Source organism: Condylura cristata, unplaced genomic scaffold (assembly GCF_000260355.1).
Source record: "Condylura cristata isolate star-nosed mole 26May11 unplaced genomic scaffold, ConCri1.0 scaffold00001, whole genome shotgun sequence".
NCBI lineage: Eukaryota > Metazoa > Chordata > Mammalia > Eulipotyphla > Talpidae > Condylura > Condylura cristata.
Window position 1 is genome coordinate 24066886 of NW_004567102.1, and position 7745 is coordinate 24074630.

Sequence of the window (7745 nt, forward strand, 5' to 3'; positions counted from 1 at the left end):
TGTCTTGTTGGGGACTGACCCAAATCATGAGTTGTTGGGGGGCAGAACAGGCAGGCTCTTAAGATGGGAGTGGCATCAGCAAGCAGAGATTCCTAAAAAAGGGGGAAAAGGGGAGCAGGCATAAGGAAGACAGGGGAATCAAAGGTGGGTGCAAGTCTTCCTGCTTTGGTTTCAGCAGAGGTTTATTTTATACATTTCAAGCAAGCAGTGGGATGGCATTAGCATATGAATTGGGCTGAGAGTTCACAATCATCTTTTTTCTAAGAACAGTCTGAGGTCCTATTGACCTTTAGTTGAAATGATAGCATTATTCTTAAAATCAATCTATCAAGTTAAAACAGGTACATATATTTATAAAATTTAAGACTAATATCACTACATTTACCACAGTGAAGATTAACCAAAATACAGTTCCTTACACTAACTACTACTTAATGGCTTTCATTCTCATTGAGCTATTCTAGGGGGTAAAGTAAAGTGAGGGCCGGAAGGAGAGATTTTCTTGTAAATCAGTCACAAATGGAAATACAGTAAAGTTCTTTAAAAACCAAATAGAAAGCTTGAGTGAATTTCCTTAAAGTCTAGACAATAGAAAGCTTAAATAGTTCATTAGAAACTGAATAGGAGACTATGTGTAATGGTAGAGTGATGAGATTTGGGTTCTGTCCATCCGGGTGGTTAAAGAATATGTTCTAGTATTGTCTCATATTATAATATTGACTTTGCTATAACAGCCAATTGCTTTTATTAATCAGCCAATTGTAAAATCACTTTTGACTTCAAGAGGAATTCCTCACCCTGGTGAGTGCTTGCTTGTCTGGGCCAGGCAGCACCTTATGAGGCTAAGGCAATCCAGTTGTAAACTGAAGGTTGCTCAGAATATTTTCATATTATAATTATACAAACAAGGGAGGTCATAACATAAGTTAGCATGGAAATTCTGATTTTTCAGAGCTTTTTCTTTTCTATCTGGAATTTGCCAGTCAATAGAAATTGTATAGATTGTGTCAGTGTCTGAATGTACTGCTCTCTCTTTTCACACTTGATGGAATTAGTCATGAAGATTGTGTCCACAGCTTGCTTTCCCCCATATTTCCTTATAAATTCTCCCATATTCTTAAAGAAATTTTTAAGGTCTATCTATGAGCATTCTTCAACTAGATCAGCATGAAGGGGGTACTCTGGCTGGGAGCACTGTATGTACCAGTACTGTGAAGGTCTGGATTATTTGGTCAGTCTTAGTTCCCAGTTTTCAATATTAATTACTGACAGATCTTTCCCTTTTCATCTAAGTTCATGCAATAGGTCTTTTTCTCCTTCTTCTATTTTAAAGTGTTATCTTTGGTGGTTTGAATGGATGCTCTGCTAGAAAGTAGATTTTGATTCTGAAAGCTCCCTTATCATATGGAGGGTTCTCAGGAACAAATAAGCTCTTACCAAATCAACAAATTAGTTTCTTCAACCTAGATGTTATGAAAGTGTTTCATTCCACATTTGTAGATTTCTTCAAGCACCTCATCATCCCCCTGCTGGCCCTCCTTAGGAAGCTTACAAGCACACACAAGCTGCCATTAAAAAGAGTGTCACCACTATTGATTCCATAGACAATAAAGTGGCAATAAAGGAACACTGCAAACAACTATATGCCCACAATCTTAGTGAGTTAGATAAGCCCTTTTAACTAAGGAAATTGAACTGATAATTAATAGCCCTCCACACAAACCCCCCCCCAAAAAAAAAAAAAACACCTTAGTCTTGGATGGTTTTACTTTTGACTTGTAAGAAATATTTAAGAATAACAATTCTACATGGTCACTTCCAGAAAAAGTGGAAGGAAGCCTTTCCTAACTCCATTCATGAAGCAGGGTTACCCTTATATAAAAAACAGGTAAAGGTATTACCAAAAAGGAAAAATAGAAAAACAAAAACCAGTATTGCTTTTGAATACAGATGGAAAAATCTTCAAAAACTGATAAATACAAACAATATTTTAAAAGTATCCACTATAACCAGGATTTATTTTAGGGATTTATCCCAGGTCAGCTGGTTCAACATATGAAAGTCAGTGTAGTTCACCATGCCAACAGAATAATACTAGAAAAAAAAAATCATACTATCATATCTATTGAAAGAAAAAAACACTTGACAAGATCCACACACATTCAAAATAAAAATCCAGGCCTTCCCTGGTAGTGCAGCAGGTTAGGACATAGCATTGCAAGCTAGCCACAGCTGCTTCAGTGCAAGTTTGATTCTATACCCAAGGTGACCCACATGGTACAGCAGACCTCTCCTGTCTCTCTGGCTGCTCCCTTCAGCAGTGCACTTCATCCATCTGCCTGTTCTGCTCCTTGCTTTGTCTCTGTGACTCCTCTCACTGCTCCTGCACCTGTGACCTGTACCCCGGTTCTGGATAGATAGATAGATAGATGATAAAATAAAAATCCTTAGCAAACTATGAATTGGGGGCGGGTCTTCAGTTGTTAAAGGACATCTACAAATACCTCAGCACTAACATCATGCACATTTCCTTAACATCAGTAACAAGGTAAGTAATACGCTCACTAGCGCTATTCAACAACAGACTAGAAGCCTATCAAAAAGAAAAGAAAGATACATAGATAAGGTAGGGAAAATCAAGCTTTATTTGTTCACAGATGATATGATTGTCTATATTGGAAATCTCAAAGAACTGATTAAAAGTGAAGTTTTAAGATGCTCACTACTGTGTAAAAGTGAATTGCTTTCCTATGTACCAATGATAAATAATTGGAAATAGAATTTAAAATTAAAAAATAATATAAACACACAAACATGTTTTCAATAGCACAAATGAATTAGATATTAATGCAACAAAATTTGTAGAACATCTATGTGTACAAAATAATAAACTGCCATAGTACAAATAAAATCAAATACATTGGGTCTTCTCGGTAGACTAGGGGTTAAGTCTCACTGTGAAGCCCAGCCCCAAAGTCCTGAGTTTGATCCCAAGCCAGAGAACTAATCCATAAATGGTACAGCACACCTCTCCTTTTTTACCTGCTGCTACTCTTAGCTGTGTATTTCAATAGAGCTGTCTGTTCTGCCCCCACTATATCTCTAGTGAGTTCTCTCACCCTCTCCCTCACCTCTTGTCTGCACACCAGTTCTTCTACACAAAAATAAGTAAAATATTTAAAATAATAATATAAATAGAGAGATATGACATGTTAATGAATTGGGAGACACAACATTGGCAAGATATCAGTTCTTCCCAACTTGCTTTAGAGTAAATAAAAGTCCAATCAAAATCCCATCAACCTAATTTGTAAATATCAATTCTAGTGTTTATTTAGAAAAAAATGACAATAAAGTTATAAATAAAATACAAAAGAGCATACTATAGCAAAAGAACTCACATGATTGATGTCAATGCTTTTTATAAACGACGTGACTGATATTTATGTAAGAATAAACATAGGCCAAAGTAAAATTTTCAGCACACAAATTTTTCCTTCTCTCATATCCCCATAATTTAAATATTTCTAGTTTTATCTATTTTTGGTCATTATTCCTATAATTCTAGTTACTATGTTCATGTTTCTCTGTTTTCATTTTACAACTTTAGCTACCTGTTGGTTGCCTAACATTATACAAAGAATTCAAAGTTTAAGATAATAACAAAACTATGGAGGTACAATAAGATTGTACTTAAATAAAGCAACTGCCATTTTGCTTCTTAAATTATTAACAGATATCCTCATATTTTTATTTCTTTTTATACTTTGTAAGAGTAAAGTTATTTCTTTCATTCCAGCCTGCATGAATGAATGCATATATTTTACAGGCTGTATTTTGAGGTAATTAGTTATCTACTCATCATATCAAAGAGGATCAAACCACATAAGAGTTATGTCATTAAGAAAAGGGAGATGAGAGGAAAAACAGGTCATTTTTGGTGGAGAAAAAAACTTAAAAACCAGAGGTGAAATTTCCTCCCTTCTCACTTTTGTTCCCAGAAGGCAAACCTTTATAGCAGCCTGGAATGAAGATTTTCTGGATGTCCCAAAAAGTAAAACTAAATGCCTTATGAAGCAAATCCCAGCTTTTTCTTGCCTGATTTGTTTCTTGCTACAGAATACAATCTTTCAATCACAGTAAAGCTCTGTTCTTGGTAATTACTGAACTAAAAGAGAGAAGAATTTTTAGTAAATATGTCAGAAATTGAAGACCTTAAATAAGCCAAAAAGGAAGTGTGATCTGAATCTTAATTACTACTGTTCATGATCTCCGCTTTCTCAGAGAAAGATTAGATGTCTTGACATTGTTTTGGATTAAAAGGGACAAAAACAACCTCACAAAATAAACAGAATCAATTTTAAAAAACTAATGAAGATTCTAGGTCTCTAGCAATTAGCAGAAAAAGAACTTAATAAAAATTCAGAACACTTCCATATCTGACAGAGTAACATAAATAAATTAAAAGTATTAAATCTGTAAGAGAAATATTTATTCAGAATGTTTAACTTCAGGGAGTTTTTGACAAGCATTACCAAAAGGAGTCAAAAAAGAAAAAGTTTTACAGAGAGAATTGTTGATTTGGGGTAGGTACATAGTTAATCTACCACATCTGGTCTTACTACTTAGTAGTCTTTTCTGTTAAACATCAAAAAGCTTTTTTTTTTTTTCTCCTGCCTTGGTTATTATGTCAGATCTTACCTAACAACAAGTTTGTTCCGTTCAATTTTTATTATAAGGTTTGGAAAGATCAAGGAAATGCAGTAGGGCCCCTTATCCATCATATCAACAACCTTCCAAGTCCTCGTAAAGGGGATTGCTCGGCAGGCCTTTTCCACCTCACCCTAACCTACTAAATGTTCAGAGCATTTGTAAGTAAAGCAGTTGAAGTCTATTAAAATGTTTTATTTCCACAGATGTATTTAAATGAAATCAGTAGTGCTACATCCATCCAGTAATTTTGATTTGCATTAATATATGTAGCACATAATCGGTCATTCCTAATGTCTGCAGCAGAGAATAAATTCATTTAACATTTCTTCTTCCCAAGTACATCAGAATTTGTGTCTAAAGAGTCCAAAGTAAAAAAGGAACTTGAAAGATTATCTGGCTAATATTATCAGCTGAGAAACATGGCCTATTTGGGACATGACTTTCTCAATGTTTAGCTTCTATCTGTAGGTGCACATTCATAGATAAAGTGTTTTAACTTTACATACTTAAAAAATACATGTTTAAAATGTTCAAGAAAATATTACTTCAGGGAATCAAGTCACCACATACCAAAGGTTTGAAAAATATAAATATTCTCTTATGTATTTAATGAACATATGCTTGTTTTCAAGATGAGCCTGAATGACATCTCATTTTAATTATAGATCTTCAATTCAGTTACATAATTTTCAAGAAATAAATTAAAGCAAGGAAATTGATACAGAATGAATAATCACAGGCACATAATTGATGCAAACAAAGAAAGTATCACAGAAAGAGCAACATGAAAAATCTTGAAAAAATAATAGTATAAAATATTAATTGTAGGTATTAGTTATTCCCATATTTTAATCTTCATTTATGTTTGATTTCAAAGTATATTTGTTAAAACTTAAGGACCCAGGAAATCTCATGTATTTGTCAATTTAAATACAGCATCAAGTAAAATTATTGCATTAATAAGAATAGAAATTAAGTAAATTTTTTAAATGTGAATTTTCACCTTTGGAAAAAATCCTAAACTTAATGTATACCTGATCTCATTTGAGTGATTTTTTTAAATGTATCCATAAGTTATATAATATTTTCACATATAAGTTTATAGGAATAGAAATTGCATAGCATATAAATACATTTTGTCCAAGCCTTGGGAAATATACTCAATACACATGTAATCACAAGTACATAACTTTTGACAGATCTTCATTATGAATTCATTTTTTGGTCCTATAAACCATATAACCAAAATTATCAAAAGGAAAGGTCAAAACAGACATTTCTTCTATTAGTGTATAGGCCTGAGTAAATAAAGAAAATTCAGCTAGTCTTTATCCCTTTATATAATCATTTTAAGGAAATGGTATGGTGTTTAACTCTAAGTAGCTGAATGCTAAGGTCTTTCTCAGAAGTAAGTTATTATTCAATCAAATTCTATCTTAGTATTGGAGGTAATATTCATTGGAGGTAATATCTGGTCATGATAAGAAAGAACACGTTTGCCTTTTCTGATTTTTAGTCAGCAGAGTTTTTTTGTTTGTTTGTTTGTTTGCTTGTTTGTACTTTAAGGCAATGATGACATAATTCAAACAGAGGAGTAAATGTTACAGAAAAAAACAAATGGTGGTTTTTTTTGAGAATGACAACAGATCTCTTTTATTACCTCAAAGTAAGTATTCATGGTTCCACTTCATGATAACCACCCCCAATGATGATAACTATATTTTTAATGAATTTATTTATGCATGCATGCATGAACTGGGGTGTAGGCCAGAAGTTTGGTGACTGAGAGGGTTCACCAGAGACAGTGAGAAAAAAATGAACAGGTTTACTGAAATATACTGCTGAGGGGAGCAGCAGGTGAGACAAAAGAGTTCTGCTGGGCCATGTGACCAGGATTGAGGTGATAGCTCTGAACCTAAACCTCTAGACCACCAGGGAGGCCCATAAGTACATTTACAGTTAGAAATTGTTATATATTATTTCCTGAAATACAAACTTGTTTGGAAAAAATAAAATAAATGGGCCTATATAAAAGAATGCTTTACTGTAAATACAAACAAATATTTTAATGTTATAAATTAAATATGATATTAAATTTTTATAGACATTTGGTTATAATAGTAGCTAAGGATTAACATTTACTGTGTTTTCTATTTTGTCATATTCCTTCTAATTTGTATTTTATTCTGCATCCCATATTTTAATGTTTACAATAGCCATTTTTAAAGGAAAAGTAATTTGATTAAATTATTTACACTATTGTATTTCCTTGAAGCTGTCAGAAATAATAGTCTTTATTTCTAAATGCTCTTAGTAAGTATTACCCTCTTATAGTCAGCTTATAGACACTTTGAAGACATTTGTGAAAGTTCTGATTTACATGAATTTGCCTCACTTTTGTACTCCTAGACCTGAGTAACTTGATTTTTGATTTATATTAAATCCTTTGAGTTAGGAAGTAACATTACATCAGGTAATTCCACAAAATTGCCCTCTCCATTTTTTGTGTAATTTCCTTATATGCTTATTAAATAATATGTGCCTATACCATAACTTTAAAAAAAATCACAGTTTTCAGTCTCTCTGCTTCCCACATTATATTTGTCAGCAGGCAATCCAGTTAGGAGTCTGGGATTTCTCTTTTTTTTTAAGATTTATTTATTTATGCTTACAGAACTGGGGTACAGACCAGAGGTATGGTGGGTGAAAGGATTCACCTGAGACAGAGTAAGGAGCAGAACAGGCAAATCCACAAAGTACACCCCTGAGGGTAGCAAGAGGTGTGGGTCAGGATAGGACTGCCATGCCATGTGGGTCAGCTCCCTTGCCAGAGATCAAAATCGTGCTGCAATGGCTGTGGAGAGCTTCATAATGGGTTGTGCCACCAGGGAGAACCCAGGAGTCTGAGAATTTAAAGACAGTTTCTGTATCTCTATCCTGTTTATCCATTTGTTGAGTAGCAGTGAGGGAAATTTTTAAACTTGTATAGCCTTAGTTTCTACAACTTAAAGATATGTCTAATTTTAGTAACC

The 7745-nt window shown here is 33.6% G+C and overlaps 1 pseudogene; it reads right to left on the bottom strand.

The window, feature by feature from the left end:
* LOC101635795 overlaps positions 1-6391 on the bottom strand; it is a 12911-nt pseudogene extending 6520 nt beyond the window's left edge.
* Between the last annotated feature and the right edge of the window lie 1354 nt (positions 6392-7745).